General features: G+C 43.0%; 1 protein-coding gene and 1 long non-coding RNA gene across 3 annotated transcripts in view; one reads left to right on the top strand and one right to left on the bottom strand.

The window, feature by feature from the left end:
* ARHGAP26 (Rho GTPase activating protein 26) overlaps window positions 1-18,070 on the bottom strand; it is a 511,759-nt gene that overhangs the window by 482,102 nt on the left and 11,587 nt on the right. The gene's annotated exons all lie outside the window — the stretch shown is intronic.
* LOC130033130 (uncharacterized) overlaps window positions 16,360-18,070 on the top strand; it is a 202,105-nt gene continuing 200,394 nt past the window's right edge. The window contains exon 1 of the long non-coding RNA XR_008793896.1: window positions 16,360-16,388. This is a non-coding gene — a long non-coding RNA (uncharacterized LOC130033130). The remainder of the gene's footprint in view (window positions 16,389-18,070) is intronic.

Genomic DNA, 18,070 nt, shown 5'->3' with positions numbered 1-18,070 from the left:
ATTGTGTATATGCACCACATCTTCATAATCCATTTCAAAAAATATTTCCAAAAAATAGCTCTACTGAGACCGGGAATACAGCTCAGCTTTGGAGCACATGCCTTGCATATGTGAGGCTTAATACCTGGTTTGAGAAGATGGGGTGGAAAGCGGGGGGAGCATGAAGGGAACTGGGCAAGTCCAGTAGTTTCAAGAAATAGTTTTGACACAGAACTTTATTTTTCACTAAGAGAGAAGAGATCAAGTGGGAGGAATGAAAAGGAGTGGTGCAAAGCCAGGGAAACCCAGGCCAACTGATGCAAGTTCAGGACTGTCTAGAATTCTCTAAGACACTATTTATTCCACTATCCCAGCACTGACAGCACAGCCACAGCGTTTTCTGTCTCTGGGTCATGAGCTAAATTCCAGCAACAAAGAAGTCAGTGGGGACAGAGATTTCTACCCCTGACGACCCATTTTAGAAGTAACTGTGGTACCAGGTCCCTGCAGTCAGTACCATGGAGGAGAGGAGGAAAAGAATGTAGGTCAATGAGACTCTAGTGCTTAAATGTCACTGCACAGGGTGTCAGTGTGTGTGAAATATAGGAGACGGTGTTCTTTCTCTCTCCCTGCCTGCTCTTAATTAAATACCTGAGCACCATGGTTCTCTGCAAAGACCAGAGCCCGAGAGATAGACAGCTAAAAGAAACTGATTCTCAGGCTTCAATTCTATTGAGCAAGATTCTGTTAGTACACTTTCCGAGGCTGAGTGGGAAGCACTGTCTTTTATTAGCTGAATTCCTCTTTCGATCTTTTGGTCTACAAGAACTATCCAAATAAATAGATATTAAATTTGATTTTTTTAAGTCACTACAGGATTTCAGCCTTGGGGTATATTCACTGGAGGAACAAGAGATGTAATTCCAACATAGAAATATTGTCAACAAAACCACACAGCACAGCCAGCAAGAAGAATAATCTTCTCAGAGGAAAATGAAAAAATGAGTCTTTTCTGATTATTCATGAGGTTTATAAAGGGTGCCTATCATTTGTGCTACCATGACAGCTAAACTGTTAAGGTAACGTCTTTAAAAATTGAAGGGTATGAAGTAAAATACTCTAAATTCAAATTATCTTTTATTTCATTTATGTATTTTATTTATTTCACTTTTTTTAGTCATACCCAGCAATGCCAGCATCTACTCATAGCATGTCATTTGGGAGTTAGTGCCAGTGGTGCTTGTGGGGGCATGTAACACCAGAGATGAAACCTGGGCCTCCCACATGGAAAGCATGAGCACTAGCCCTTTGAAATCTCTCCAGAACTTAATTTTAAAGAAAACAAAATTTGGGGGGGGAGGTGGGACAGTGGAGAGAGAGCACAAAGATTAAGGCACTTCCCTTGCATGCAGCCAGTCCTGGTTCCATCCCAGGCACCACACATGGTCCGGGAGCACCACTAGGAGTGATCCCTAAACACAGAGCCAGGAGTTGCGACTAAAAACTGTCAGGTGTGGCACAAACCCCCACAACATCCAAAAACAATAAGAAAAAAAAATAAAAAACATAAGCAAACAGCCTTAACAAATTAAGAGTCAGGTATTTAAGTCCGTTTCTTCTAAGCAAAAAGACTATGAAAGGAATCAATCCAGAGAAAATTAACTGGCCCAATCGAGAAGATTTGGGCCACCTACTTGAGGCAGCTTATGACTTAGATTTAGAAACTTTGGGGGCTGTGGGTATGGCTCAGTAGCAAAGCACTGCCTTGCATGTGTGAAACCCTGGGTTCAGCCTACAGCACCACAAAAATAAACAGAAAATTAACAGAAACTTTAGTTTTCTCTTCAGCGACAGATCTAAGAGAGAAAAAGAGTTAGAACAGGATATAGGTGGGAAGAAAACAAAGGCTGGGGACAGTTGTGATAATCAATTCTTAACACTGATTCTTGCTTTATTCAACTCATCTATCTTATGCAAATCCAAAGGTAGACTGGTGAAGAGAAGTGACACCTGACCTGTTGAACAGAAAATCTTGAGAACTAAATGTAACCTAAAGGGAATGAAGAGGTATTTGATGCCATGAACACCTCAAGGTACTTTCAGAACACAATCAAATAGCAGAAATGGGTTCTTTGGGGGACCTCTGAAATCATTCAACATAACCCTCCCACAAGAGAGGGTGGGAAGTACTGTCACTGATAAAAAAAAAAAAAAAAAGGAATGGTACAGACAGAGAAAAAGGGCATCAGCCAATCAGACTGAGGCCATTGGAGGAGCCTGAGGAGAACTGCAGCTCAGACCTCAAGGAAAAGAACCAAGTGAAGACTGGCTAATGCAAAAGCATCACAAAGGAACATCAGAGAAAAGGTCCTGAGAATAGAAAGTGCTCAGTCTGGAACAGGTAAGGTTTAAGCAGTGAGGGAGAAGGAGAACCAATGGCCGAGAGGTGAACAGAAGCCACACTAAGCAGTTATATTTGTATTCTGGATGACAAGGAAAGCTGCTGGGAAATTTCTGTTAAGAGACATATGTTTTCTTTATTAACTTATATCTCCATTTATTCACTAAGCAGTGAACTTCAATTTCTGAAGCAGTTTTTATTTTTATTTAATTAAAGAATAGTGTTAATAAAGTTGATAGATGGGTTTTAGGCATACAATATTGTGACACCAATCCCAACACCAGTGTCAACTTCCCTCCACCAGTGTTCCTGTGCTCCATCCTGCCCTCCACCCTTACCTGCCCCTTTGACAGGCACATTTCAAAGTTCTGTGGCTGTGGCTTTAGTTTAGCTCTCATGCTTTCAGTGTTGTTGAGTCTGTGCCTTGGAAATATAGCTATCCTACTTTTATATCACTAGTATAACCCATGCCTCTAACCCCTATTCCCCCATTACTTCCCTTTCTCTTCTTCCTTTCCTCTTGGTTTCTTTTCTTCTCTGTCTTTCTCCTCCCTACACTCTGGGATCAAGGCAGCTCTAAACACCCCCCACCTTTTACTACAGAACCTTTCCTCATCCAGGTATTTTAAAATATGAGTCCACATGCCATTGGAAGACTAGATTCTAACTTGCCTAGATTGATAAGTTTGGGCACAATCATTATTCCCATGCCAAAGAATGGTTCTAACTATGGAAACAGAACAGGAAATTCAAAGCAGAGCTCTCCATCAGGTGATAGCTTGAGATTTTTGAACAAACAGAATCACCAAGTGCAGACCCGGAATATCAGCCCCACAGAAAAGCAATGTCTGGTCATATAACATCAAGTGGCCACTACCCATCACTATTCTTCTCTCTCTGACTTCCATCAAAGCACTTCTCACTATCTAAAAATATCCCTACAGTTTACTTTTTTCATTTTCCTATTAAAAATATAAGTTCCTTGAGCAGCAGAACTTTCTCTTGTTAAGAGCTAGTCCCCCAGTGTCTAGAACAAGAACTAGTAAATAGTTGGTGCCCTGCAGACATGTGTTGACTAGGCTAATGAATTTAAGACCCTATCTTTTTTTAAATAATTTTTTATTTTGTAAAGTAGTTCACAATATTTCATTATATTTCATATTCAAACACCAATCCCACTACCACTATACCTTCCCACCACATTTTAGGTATTTCCATCCCAAACCCCAATCCCTGCCCCAAAGCAGAACCGAAATAATATGTTTGTTACGAAAAACTGCTGGAAATGCTACAAAATCTTAGAGTATGGATAAGGTGTGTGGTATGAGGTGTCACGCAGCTGCAAATGCCCTATCTTTACTACTACTCCACAAAAAAACAAAATATCCTACCATTCCCCAATCTTGTGTTCCTTTTTAAAACAATCAGCTTCTCAAAAGAGTGGCTGTTATTCTAAAATAACTTCAGAAATTCAGTAGACATAAGGGGAGTAAAAAGTTCCCCTGCCTTAGATCTCACTGATCTTTTGTTTTCCTCAAAACTGCCTAGCATTCAAGTCTACAAAGACATGAGTGAAAGAGGACCTGGCGATAAACATACTGAAGCTGGGGAGACCAGAGCAATAGTACAGCATGTAGTACACTTGCCTTGCATGTAGCTGACTTGGGACCAATTCCATGAACTCCTTATTGTCCCCAGAGCCTGATCAGGAATGATCCCTGAGCACAGAGCCAGAAGTAAGTCCTGAACACTGCCAGGTGTGATCCAATTCTCCCACAAAAAAAAAAAAAAAAAAAAGAAGAAGAAGAAGAAGAAGAAAAGAATACCAAAAAAAAACTCAAGTTGGGAACTGGGAAAGTTCAAAGACCAGAAGATAGAGATCACTGCCCTCTGACACCAATATTCAATATTCACAGAAACAGCAACTTTGTGTTAGGTATGACAAAAGATACTTCTGTTAGACTGAGAAGAACAAACTTAAGTCAGCTACCTGCTCCAACCCTGTTAGTGAATTGTGCTGGGAGAGGGCCTCTTACAATGTGGTTTGGGTTTCTGGCAAGTCAGCAATCAAACAGACCACACGAGAATCCTGTGACCAAATGTGTTTAAAAGCAAGACATCTGGACTATGTTCCACACGATTTACTGGTCAAAGTAGAAAGCCCAGTCAATAATTTCTAGAGGTAATTTCCAATATAATGATTCCTCTTTAATGTGGAAGCCAGAGAGATCTAGACCTGGAAATAGCAAAAAAATCGGATTGATAGCACAGCATTCAGGGAATTTGCCTTGCACACAGTCGACCTGGCCGATCCAGGTTTGATGCCTCTGCCCCTCTCAGAGAGCCCAGCAAGCTACCAACAGTATCTCGCCCACGCGGCAAAGACTGGCAAGCAATCCATGACGTATTCAATATGCCAAACACAATAACAACAAATTTCACAATGGAGACATTACTGGGCCCACTCGTGCAAATCGATGAACAATGGGAGGACAGTGACAGTGCAGTGCAATATTATTCCTATCCAATAAATAAGAATGGTAATTTTATATATTAGCACTTTAATTAAATATTATATATCATTGGGGGTATGGTGCCGCCAGCAGGTCAATCTGTACCTGTGAGGTGAGTGCATCAGCAGCCTCATGTTGCCTTCAGACTTCCAGATATCCCAAAATTGCTGCTGTGCCTTTGGCCAGACCCCAAAAACTTGGGGCAAAGTTTACCAAGAAAGTAAATGGCCAAAAGTTAGGTATGTGGGAAACACACCCACAAACCACCTCCGGCTCAACTATATAATTGGAGGCATGGCCTCTCTGGTTCCTGACTGAACTGCTTAATGGCCATGATCCCAGAGACTCAGAAACAAATCTTGAAACCCAGCAGCTTTTGGCAGAAATGCGTCCAGTCCCTGCAGTAGGTTACCGGTCCTGGGCCAACCCAGGTGGGAATAGGTTTCGTGCCTTGGCCTGTTCCCCCTGGCAGCCCGGTGACCGCCATCCTCCAGAGGCCACTGGACAGTCAGATTTGGGCCCGCAGTGACGAGACATGCAGGGCCTCATGGGATGGGGGTGGAGCGAGTCCTGTCCTCCCCACCCCAACGAGACCTCAAGTCATCGCCCACGAACAGCCTCTCTGGCTCCTGATCAAGCTGCGTAACGGCCAAGATCCCAGAGACTCAGAAAAAAATCTCAAAACCCAGTGGTTTTTGGCAGAAATGCATCCAGACCCGGCAACAGTTTACTATTGCCAGGCCATCCCAGGGGGGAAGGAGTGTTGTCCCTCTGCCTGCTTCCCCCTGGCGGCTCAGTGGCTGTCATCCTCCAGAGACCATTGGACAGTCAGTTTTGGGCCCACACTGACGAGACATTTTGGGCCTCACAGGATGGGGGTGGAGCTGGTCCTGTCCTCCCCAACCCAACGAGACCCCAAGTCATCGCCCACAAACGGCCTTTCTGGCTCCTGATCAAGCTGCTTAATGGCCATGATCCCAGAGACTCAGGAGCAAATCTCGGAACCCAGCAGGTTTTGGCAGAAATCCCTCCAGATTTAAGTGTTAAAATTTTTGGAATTTCAAAATCACGCGGCCACTGCTGCAGTCATGCAACTCATATGTTATTCATAACCAGCAATAGAAAACAAATTGTCTACTATTGCCTTTTCAGCATATCTAAGTGTTGGGGTAAAATCTCAATAATAGTGGGTCTGGTGTCAAAATATTGAATGTGATCAAAGTAGAGAGAGAGTAATGTGAAAATCATCTGCCCCACAGGTAGGGGGTGTGAGATGGGGGTATACTGGGGTTGTTTGGGGGTGGAGAATGGGCACTGGTGAAGGTATGGGTGTTTCATTGTACGACCGAGACTTAGACCCAGAAGCTTTGTAACTGCTCTCACAGTGATTCAATAAATATCATTATCACTGTCCTCCCGTTGTTCATCGATTTTTCTCGAGTGGGTCCAGTAACGTCTCCATTTTGAGACTTTGTTGTTACTGTGTTTGGCATATCGAATACATCACGGGTAGCTTGCCAGGCTTTGCCATGTGGGCGAGATACTCTCGGTAGCTTGCTGGGCTCTCCAAGAGGGGCAGAGGAATCGAACTCAGGTTGGCCATGTTGGCTGTGTGCAAGGCAAATGCCCTACCCGCTGTGCTATCGCTCCAGCCCAAATATCATTATAAAAAATGAAAAAGAAAAAAGTAAGGTGGAGTTCATGCACAATTCAATCAGCTAATCAGTGGCTGAATAAATAGCAGTACTCCTACATTAAAAAATATTATATATTATTACAGACTATATGTAATCAGAGTAAAAATGAGCTATTGCAGCTGTGACTTCAGTATATGTGTTTTACACATAGTACCACAATTAACCCTTACAAAGCTCTCAAGTAGGTAGTATTATTCCATTTTATAAATGAAACAAGATTTAAGGATCTGAGCAATAAAATTATAGAGTTTGTAGCATAGCTCTTTAGACCTAAATGGTTGGTACTGAACCAAGGTTCAACTTTTTTTTTTTTAATATAGGAGTACTGCTATTTTCCAGCCATTGATTAGGCTGATTGAATTGGGCATGAACTCCACCTTACTTTTTTTTTTCCTTTTTATAAATTTATTTATTGAATCACCGTGAGAGCAGTTACAAAGCTTTCGGGTCTAAGTCTGGCACCAACTCTTTAGCAATATGAGTTACGTTAGATTTTTCTGCCTCAGTGTTCTTATTTTTTGTTTTATTGAGCTGGAGGGTATGAGGGGGATTAGGCCACATCTGGCGATATCCAGGGATTATTCCTGCTCTGCACTCAGAAGTCACCCCTGGCAGTGCTCATGGGACCATATGGGATGCCAGGAATTGAACCCAGGTCAGCCACATGCAAAGCAAGCGCCTACCTTGCTTTGATAAGCCACATGTAAAGCAAGCGCCTCATCCAGCTGTGATATCTCCTCAGCCCCACCTGCCTCCGTGTTCTAAGTTACACAACTGTTATGAAGATTCATATAAATAAAATTTGTTAAACACTTTAACAAAAGAGTCTGTCACACTGTAAACAATAAAATGGTGTTAGGTACTACACTACTACTGTTATATTCCAAATAAATTTAACAATATGCCTTCAACATTAAGGAAGACTTCATTCTACAGACTTCTGAAAGGATATCTGCTCTTTGTCTCCAAAGTTCTGCTCAACCAGCAAAGAAAAGATGGGAAGAAGGAGAGAGAGAGAGAAGCTGATTCTTAAAGATATGGAAAGAAATTAAATGCAGCCTATGCAAATTTATTTAAGAAGGTAATGGTGGTAATTCCAGGGCGCATTCATATTAAACCATAAAGATGACAAAACAAACCAAGAAATCGGGAACCCAAGAAGTGATCTTTCATAAATTCTTGACACAACCTACCTATAATATGACAGCCACTGAAAACACTTCTTAGAGTGATTAATGTTATAGAAAGATTCACTGTAAACTATTGAGTAGGAAAGGCTATATATAAAAATCAGTAATATCTCTATCAGTATTCTAATTGTAATAGTGTAATGGACATTTTCTTCTTTTATTCATCTGTAACTTCTCATTTTTCTATAGCCCGCACAACAAAGCCTGGCAAGCTCCCCATGACGTATTCGGTATGCCAAACACAGTAACAAGAAGTCTCACAATGGAGACGTTACTGGGCCCGCTTGAGAAAAATCGATGAAGCATGTATTAACTATATAATCAGAAAAAAATACAAGTTTGAGTTTGGACAGCTTTTTTTTATGACTGCCTATCTATGCATTTAAAAAGAATAGAGAATGTATCCCTCAGAAGAAGACAGAGAGGACATCCTGCTATTTTCACGTTGATGGCTTTGTGAACCACAGGGTCAAGCTTGAGGGGAGGAGATGTATGCCATCTTATTCAGGTCTCATTCAAATATGTTCAAAATATATCCTTTCTGTGACTCTAGGTAGGGTACCTGCAAAGATTGAGATTTCAATAAATAGTTTCTTGACCTATCCCAAATAGATTTCTAGGTCCCTGATTGGCATTAAAAATACATTAACTATATCCGGAGCTGTTCAACTAACCCAAATAACATGCTCTCATTTAATGTTCCCAATTCTTCTTGAAATATAAACCACTGACCTACTTTGAATAGCATCTCTCATCCCAATGATAAAAATGGGAAATGTAAGTTTGTTTTAGGTCCCAAAGAAAGGCTAAAAATAAACTGTACTGTCTCCCCCCCACCACACACACACACACACACATACACCAGAGCAGCTAAGCAGTAAATCCAACATTCTGTACTCACCCTGGTTCTAAGCTGTCACTTCTGGAACATAACATGAAAGTATAACAGGAAAGGATGCCCCAGACAATTTTTTTCTGTAAGATGAAATCACTCACAACCTATGATACTACCTAATTCCAAGCTCACAAATGACAGATTCTACAGATTTGCCTCAAATCTAAAGTTTTTTTCACAATACTCCTAAAACTCCAGAAATCAGCTGCAAATTATTCACATTTACAAAACACTTTGATCTTTCCATAACAAAATGATTAGATATTGGTCACTTCTTTGGCCCTTTTGCAAGGCAAGATGAGAATGGTGGAAGAGCAGACCAAAAAAATGGGAAAAGTGAATGAAAAAGATGAGTAGTAAATGAGAAAAATGGTACATGAAAGCATACATGTTATCTACATTGTTCTAAGAAATACAAGGTCTTGAACTTAGTCCTACGCTAAGTTCCTCCCTGGCTGGGAAATTTCTCATTCTTTTCCTCTACTTTCCAATAAATCTTTCTATTTCCACCTGAGTCTGAGCATCTTTAAATAAAAATAATAATAATAACCACAAGAAGAAGAAGAAATACAATGTCTCTGGTAAAGAAGAACTTTCACAGTCCTTACCAAATCATTGCCTAACCAAGTTATTGCCACTCCAGCACCCGAAAAACTAACTTCACTCACAGGTCCTAAAATTGAAAACTTCAAAAATAATAATTCTTATGGGAATATATGCTTCTACTGTAGTAATACAAAAATTCTTATCTTCTGCCCAAAATACTGCATTCACTTACAGGATGTTGGGTTCTTCCTTCTGCTCTCACTAGCAAATCACCCTGAAATGCAATAGCAGAACCAAGGAAGGGAGGTGGTAGGAAAAGCTCTAAGCCAGAGACTGTGACTTAGTTCTGCTACACTGGCCATTCTGTCCAATGACTAGAATAGAGAAAATGTCAGATCCAAACATCCTGGCATTGAAACTGCAACATTCAGGGAAACTAGAAGTTGTTTAGATGCACCAAAGGAAAAGGAAATGTGACTTAACAAGATCAAGGGACAAAGCAAAAAGGAGCACTCCAAACATTTGGGACATGGATTTAAAATTCCCAGTGAGAAGCTAGGGAGACAGCTGAGGGATCAGAAATAAAGCCCAAGTTTGATGCCACCTCTACCCCCAGCCCAGCACGCCCCCTCAGCACTGAAGGCCCTCAAGCACTGTTGAATCTGACTGACACCAAGTCCTAGTAAACCAGCCAAAGTGGTTAGGAGTGACCCTGAGCATTTCTTGGGAGCCAGCCACTCACCCTCTGCCAAATACCGAGAAAGTCAGAGCTGTTAGGATGGAAAGACTGAGGGAGGGAGAGATTGGTGTCTACAGAGTATGAGCCTTCTTTGGGTGATGAGAATTTTTTGAAATTAATTGTGGAGATAGATGGAAAACTCTATTAACATACTAACAGTCATAAACTCTACGCTGTAAGTGAATAAAATATGAAGTATTTATTACATCTCAATAAAGCTACCTACAAAGTTCTAAGGAAAGATCTTCACAGTCTCCAGTCACCACTGCCTAACACCATCCATCTGGCAAATTTGGGAAATTCAGGAATGCGTCTACAACCAAACGTTTCACACATTTCTCATTTACAATAACCATCAATAAAATACATCATCTTTTCTCAAAGAGACTCAGCTCTCCAAACTGAAGGGGGAGGGAAGATTAGACAATGACATTCAGAACGCAGGTTTATGAAGACGAACACAAGCTCATTTTTTTGTCTATTGGTGATCATTTCTGCGCACAAACTCTAAGCTGCTTCACATACAAACCCTCAATCCCTGTTGTGCTTTTCAATGCTGTGTGGTGTGAAGTTATGCTGGCAAGAGATGGGGTGTTGGGGGGGGGGGGTTGAGAAGCAAGCCAGAGTCACATCCCAAAATACACCGAGGCCAAAAGCTCTCAGTTCTACTCCAATTTTCTATGCAGCGAAGCAGAGCTTGCCCCGCTGGAAAGCTGATTACAAGCATGCTGGGTATGTAAAGAGGCAACAGGATTTCTTTCCAGAGAGAGAACCGGCTTGTTGTTGCTCTGAAAGGAGCTGGCAAGATGGCAGCTGACTGACTGGGCACACTGAGCTCGGCTGTCTATAGTCTCTGAGTCTGGGCCAGCAGACCAGATGCTGGGGTTGGCCCAGGCTGCAGAAGTTAAAGCCCCCCCCCCCCCCACCCCATTCCCGAGTCTCCTGGCCTCCGTGTCACCACAGCATGAGCAGTTAGGCTGAGGAATCCACTGGCCACGCCTTCCAGCTTAGAGTTTATAGGAAACACCTCAGTGTGTGCACCAGTTATAAATGTAACAACACTCTGTCTTTGGAAATGTAGTCACATAACTTCTAAAGAAGCAAATCTGAGGTTGAAAGCAGCATGAGCACTGATCCCTTTGCTGCAACACCCTGGAGTCTCATCAATAGCACCATGGTCTTCCGGTCTCTCAGCTCTCCTCAGAGGGTAGAGAAGAGTCTGAGATGAGAAAGGAGATAAGGGGGATCAGGTGACCAGAAATGAGAAATGAGTTGCCCCAGGGCACTTTACACACACACACACACACACACACACACACACACACACACACACACAGAGAATTGTCTATCTCTGGGTTTGGGGTACCTCAGACTACAGAACCATCAGCGAGTCCCCAGATGCCAAGTTCTCTGTGGTTATACTACAGCTCTTTCAGCTCATATTTCCCAACTGTTTTTTTTAAATGTGCAACATAATGAGAGATTGACCCAATATGACTTTAACCCTGGCATAGGGAACTGAAGATTCAATGTTATCTTTACCCAGTGCCTTACTAAAGGCCCAGGGACATGAACTTTCCTATCAGGAGCTTCCCCACCTTCAACGCCACAGAAAAGGCCGGTCCCACAAGTCAAGTTCATGGAACTCTTGGTATGGAGTGCATACAAAGCTATTCTCAAGTCACCTAAACTTGTACACTTCGGAACCATACCCCCATCACTCCTTCGAGATGGCTAGCTGTGGGGAGGAGTGGGACAAAGGATTGAGATAATTCTGGCCTACTTGTAATTCACATATGATCCAAGAACCACCTCCATGACCCTGGGAGGAAGGAAGGTTTCCAGAACTTGCCCAGGAGCTCAGGCATCAGAATCTCCTCAAGGGGAGCCTGGGAATCTGCAGTGACGGAATTCACACATTCACCCTTTAGAACCATTTAAAAACAAGAATAATCTGAAATGACAGTAGTAGGATGTTCTCATTTTACAGCACTTGGCACATATCTGCTTGTCCTTCTATGCACAAAACCTATGACTCTCCTTTATGTCTCATATATTACATGGTGGGTACTTCCTGTGTACCCTCTGCTTTCTCCAGTTTCACTTCCTAAGGTTGAATTCAAAGGCTTCTGGACAAGTTCTAATCTCACTGACCTGAATGACCATAATCAGGCAAAAGAAACTCGCTGACCATCATAAGGCAAAAGAATCTCCGATTTCTCAGTACACTGCCTCACCACTTCAGCAACTCTGCCGAATGCTTGAGGACTGCAGCATCCACTCTCTTCTCTCACTTCACCCCAGTGGTTCTCTACCTTTCTGCACATTGAATGATCTGGTGGTTTCTTTTTAAAGTTCCTGTGCCCCCTCTTCCACTCACATAAATTATGTCAGAAATTTCCCTTGGTTCTCACAATACCTGGTGAGACCCCGACAGACACTAATAACACAATACCACTTACTCCCTCCAGAGCATCCAGTTTCCCATGGCTTTGGAGGTGTGCCCTGCAAAACGGGTCTAACTCAGTAAGAACCATCCTTGCTAACTCTACCCCCACTCCCATTTCACACCATAGTTCTCCCACCCAACCATCCAGCCATCCCCCATATGACCTACAACAGAAACTCTCCAGACACCCTGGGCCCATGAGGACCATTCGTGCTTCTCTTCACCCATGCCAGCACCTCTCCCTTGAAAACTGCCATGGGATTCCGGACTTTCCTCTGCAATTTATCTGTTGGTTTGAATAACCAAAGAATGATTCTCCACCGAGTCAAACATTCTCAGCAATGTGGAATCATTGTCACTTGCTCAAGGCACCTGCTGGCACTCACTACCTACCAAAAGCCTCACTGTCTGAGAAGGGCATTCATTCCTCCCTTACCCTCAGGAAGGCAGATGGCCAGATGATGGCCATTTCTCATGCACTCTGACTTGAGACTGTGTTAAACAGAGTGAAGATCCAATCACTGGTCCAATACATAGTTTAGATAATACAATGACAAACTTTTTAATGATTATGATTTCATGACTATACATGAAGATGTTTTAGGAGAAATTATCGCTAATCACATCAAATTGTGGTTTTGGATGCCATAAGGTTCTCTTGAAATAATTTTTAAGAGATTATTTTTCCAAGGGCTGGAGCGATAGCACAGTGGGTAGGGCATTTGCCTTGCACACAATCAACATGGCCGACTCAAGTTTGATTCCTCCACCCCTCTCAGAGAGCCCAGCAAGCTACCGAGAGTATCTTGCCCGCACGGCAGAGCCTGGCAAGCTATCCGTGACATACTCAATATGCCAAACACAGTAACAACAACTCTCATGATGGAGACGTTACTGGACCCGCTCGAGCAAATCGATGAACAATGGGAGGACCATGCTTGTTATTTTTCCAGAGTAAAGAAACAGTGGCTGAGGAGAGACAAAACAATAGAACTAGGGTTCTTCTATTTGTTCTGGACCACCAAGTTGTGCGCAGGAGTCTCGGTGGGATCTCCTGGTGACTCCTGACGAAGAATCAACTGGACAACTGGGGCAAATGTAGGGGCCCAAAATGTGACACTGCTCAGGCCCCTAGTACCAAGGACATCTGAGCCACCCTGTGATGCTAGGGGGGCTCTGGGGCTGTACCTAGCATTGCTCAAGGAACTACGTGGTGCCAGGAATCAAACTCAGGTCTGCTGCATGAAAGGCATATGCCTTAACTAGCCTGTATTATCTCTCTGGCCCAAGCTAAGTTGTTTTCAAACACTGATCTTTTCGAAACACTGACTACAGAGACTTGCTAAGCCTTCAAAACTGCCTTTTCCAAACTTCTTCATTCCCTCCTCAAAGACCTGACTTTTTCATACCAAAATGCAATGGCTCCTTTCCACTTAAATGCAGATTTTTTTAAAATAATTTATTTATTGAATCACTGTGGGAAAAGTTACAAAGCTTTCAGGTTTAGGTCTCAGTCATGCAAATATCAAACACCATTCCCTTTACCAATACTTATTTTTTACCACGAAGAACCCCAATAAAACCCCACCCCCACCCCTCCCAATGCCTGCGAGGCAGATGAATTCTAGTTGACACTCTATCTGCTTTGATTAGATTCATTGTTTCAATAAAAGATGCACTACTATTATTTAGAGTTTACCCCCTCCCCCCAAATCAGACATGCTGAGAAAGCATTGTGAAGTGATTCGCTTTCTACAGCTGGGTTCAAGAATTAAATGTTGGTTTTGGATTTCCGCTATTTTGCTAATTAACCCTGGAAGTATTTCTACTGAGAGTCAGATAATTAAGAGATTGGTTTCTGTGCTCTGGAGTCGTGGCCGTGCTGGAGAGCCGCTCGGGGGGGCAACTGGCGGCCTCGGTAGGGCGTGAAGGATGGACTGGAACGCCCCCCTTCCCATGAGGTTTTAGTCGCCCCCACACCCCCGGCTCACACCTGCTCTCCACAAGGCAACCATGTGGCCGCCATCTTCTTTCCAGAGAGGAGAGGGCGAATGGGGCAACACCCTTTCCCCTCCAGGCAGACATGATGACCTGGATTAACGCATAGTCCATTCACTTTTCTGCTCCAAGCTGCTGGGTTCTGCATTAAGTCCTTGTGCTTCTGGGGCTGTGGCCGTGCTGGAGAGCCGCTCGTGGGGGGCAATTGGTGACCTTGGTAGGGCGTGAAGGATGGACGAGAACGCCCCCCTTCCCATGAGGTTTTTGTCGCCCCCGCACCCCCGGCTCATACCTGCTGTTCACAAGGCTCCCATGCGGCCGCCATCTTTCTTTCCAGAGGGAGGAGGGCGGAAGGGAGCAACACCCTTTCCCCTCCAGGCAGACATGATGGCCTGGATTAACGCATAGTCCATTTACTTTTCTGCTCCAAGCTGCTGGGTTCTGCATTAAGTCCTTGTGCTTCTGGGGCTGTGGCCATGCTGGAGAGCCGCTCGTGGGGGGCAACTGGTGGCCTCGGTAGGGTGTGAAGGACGGACCGGAACGCCCCCCTTCCCATGAGGTTTTTGTCGCCTCCGCACCCCCGGCTCATACCTGCTCTCCACAAGGCTCCCATGTGGCCGCCATCTTTCTTTCCAGAGAGGAGAGGGCGAATGGGGCAACACCCTTTCCCCTCCGGGCAGACATGATGGCCTGGATTAATGCATAGTCCGTTCACTTTTCTGCTCCAAGCTGCTGGGTTCTGCATTAAGTCCTTGTGCTTCTGGGGCCGAGGCCGTGATGGAGAGCCACTCGTGGGGGGCAACTGGTGACCCCGGTAGGGCGTGAAGGACGGACCAGAACGCCCCCCTTCCCATGAGGTTTTTGTCACCCCCGCACCCCCGGCTCATACCTTAAATGCAGATTTTTTTCAATAACTATAACTGGTCTTCCAGTTCTGAATTCAGAGAATTAACCAACTTTAAATGTTGCTTGGTTGAACTTCGGGATGCAGGACCCATGGTTATCAAGGGCATAGAGGAATTATACATTCCAAGACTGAGGTCGCTAAAGCCAATCCTTCAGTATGACTGCAAAAGTCATATGCAGATCAACTGGGTAAGTATCAGCACCCCAAGTCCTTGTGTTATTCAGAGGAAACTGTTCTAAAACTGATCCCTAGTACTGTGTCCTGTGTACTCAGTGCTTCTCCTGCCTCCTTTCGAGACCCTAAGGCCCTGGAAGACCCATCCCAGAAAGCCCACCATGAGCAGGATGTCACAGGCACTGGGATAAAGCAGAGGACAAGCAGCAAGACTGTGACTTTCATCCAGGGAAGTGCTAGCCTATGAGAGAGACAGACAGAAAATAGATGTTGGACCAAATGATCTGCTCCTTTCCCACTCCACAGAAAATTTTCACTCACAATTAAAATGTGCCTACTGACCCAGTCATGATCTCCAGTTATTAAAAGTAGAGAGTGCCCTTCTGTAATATTTGCCAAACTTCCTGAGTCATGCAGATGCACAAAGATAAAAATTCAACAGCACCCACTCCGAAAACATAAACAAGTTGTGCAGGGCCCTGCACACAAGTGAATCCTAGAAAGCCAAGTCTCATTTCAGGGAATGATTCTGTTGAAACTTTAGCCCCAAACCATCAAGACACATATACAAACCTGGGAGCAGGTAGTGAGAAAAATGATGCTAAGCATTGTTCTATTACAGAGGCTACTCTGTTATAATCTAAATAGTGAGCTTCCATCTTCCTCTAAGATCATAATTTGTGAAATTTAAAATTCCCAGTTCTCTTGACTTTTCAGAAAAACTTCTCTGAGATAGTGATGGAAATAAAGGGGCCGGAACAATAGTACACTGTGTTAAGACACTTGGCTTGCACACAGCTGACCCTGGTTTGATTCCCTGGTATCCCATAAGGTAATATGGTCTCTACCAGAAGTCATTCCTGACTGCAGACCAGGAGTAACCTGTGAGCATCACCAGGTGTGGCTCAAAAAGCAAAAGAATTAAATTATATTTAAAAATTAAAATGTACATACTCTTTACCCAGCAGTTTAATTTCTTGGAATTTATACTTCAAATGTATACACGAATACTACAGGTACCAGAATGTAAACAGCAGCAATTCATATAATGGTGAAAGGCTGGAAAATATCTAAATGTCTGTTAGCTGAAGAATGGTTAAATAAACTAAGTTTTTTTTGTTTGGTTGGTTTCTTGAGAGTTTCGGTTTATACCCACTGGTGCTGTGGGGTTTTGGTTTATACCTCCTGGCTTTGTGCTTAGGATCCAGATGCAAGGCAAGCATCCAAACCTCTGCACTATCTCTCAGGTCCCTGAACTACATTTAATCCAAACAACATAATACAATGCAGTTCTAAAGATGCATGAACTCTATGTATATGAACATAGACTAGCTAAAATAAATTAAAATTGTGTAACATGAAAATATATGAAAAGCAGCACATAAGGTATGCAACCGATATATATTTACTGACACAAGCATAAATTATATCTGATAAATACACAAAAACTGGCAAAATGTTGTTTCTAGTGGACGACCTCAGGATGAGGACATAAGAGGAATACTCAGAGTCCTTTTTGTCCCTTTTGATTTTTGTCCTTTTTGAATAGTGCTACTTACAGGTATCGCCCATTTAAACTTTTTTATAAGACATAAATTTTATAAGTAAAAATGTTTAATTTTACTTGCTCAGTTCATAATCATTTTCAATCCCTGACCCACAAGTGTGACAACATAGTATCTAATCTAAACTCTGTTAAGGTTCTCATTATCCAGTGAACAGAAATAGCCTCAAGTTCAAACTAGATCTACCAAGAAATCTATCCAAAGTCTCACAAGAGCTAGTTTATGTTCTCAAAGAGTTCAAATGTGCATGCTGTAAATGTACAAAGACATCCGATACTCAGATCAGGTGAGATGTGAAACCTACTTGTAGTGTCTATAAACCATGTAAAATGGGAGTTATTTCTGCTTTCTCCTGTGTGGCAGCAGCAGGAGTTCAAGCAGTGAACCAGCTTGGCCCCAAGAAATCAATTAACAGGGTTTAGTTCTGATTCCCAAATAGTCCCTCAAATCTTTGTCCATCTGGCAGAGGGAGCATGCGTGTGCACACACTACAAACATATCCTGAACCCCAGGAATCTCCTCATTCTAAATATAGTAGGCAACTGCCCAGGCTCCATGCTCACCCTCTGCCACATTCTGTGCCTTCCAACCAAGGTGAAAGGAACCAGATGTAAACACACCAGGACAGCTTCTGGCCCACGCTGCCAAGCTATGCACCTTATTGTTTCTTCTCTGTCTCCACTAAAGGTTTCTACAAAAATGAGTAAACCCCAGTAACTCAAATTTGCAAACATTCCTCTAGCCACTAATGCTGTTGGTTACAGCCTGACGAACAAGATACACAGCCTTTCTTCGTCCTTGAAATCTGAAGTCAGAATAGTCTGTTAGATATAGGCCAAGCATCCATATCCCCATTTTATCTGTAAGAATAAAAATATAATGGCTCAAAAATATATTAGGCAGGTCCAAGGATAACTAGGATGCAATTAATATAACACACACACACACACACACACACACACACACACACACACACACCAGATAATCTGGAAATTGGAATGTCCCAAACAGAGCTCA

Source organism: Sorex fumeus, unplaced genomic scaffold, assembly GCF_029834395.1.
Source record: "Sorex fumeus unplaced genomic scaffold, SorFum_2.1 ptg000051l, whole genome shotgun sequence".
Taxonomy (NCBI): Eukaryota; Metazoa; Chordata; class Mammalia; order Eulipotyphla; family Soricidae; genus Sorex; species Sorex fumeus.
This window is presented reverse-complemented; position numbering and strand designations above follow the sequence as displayed.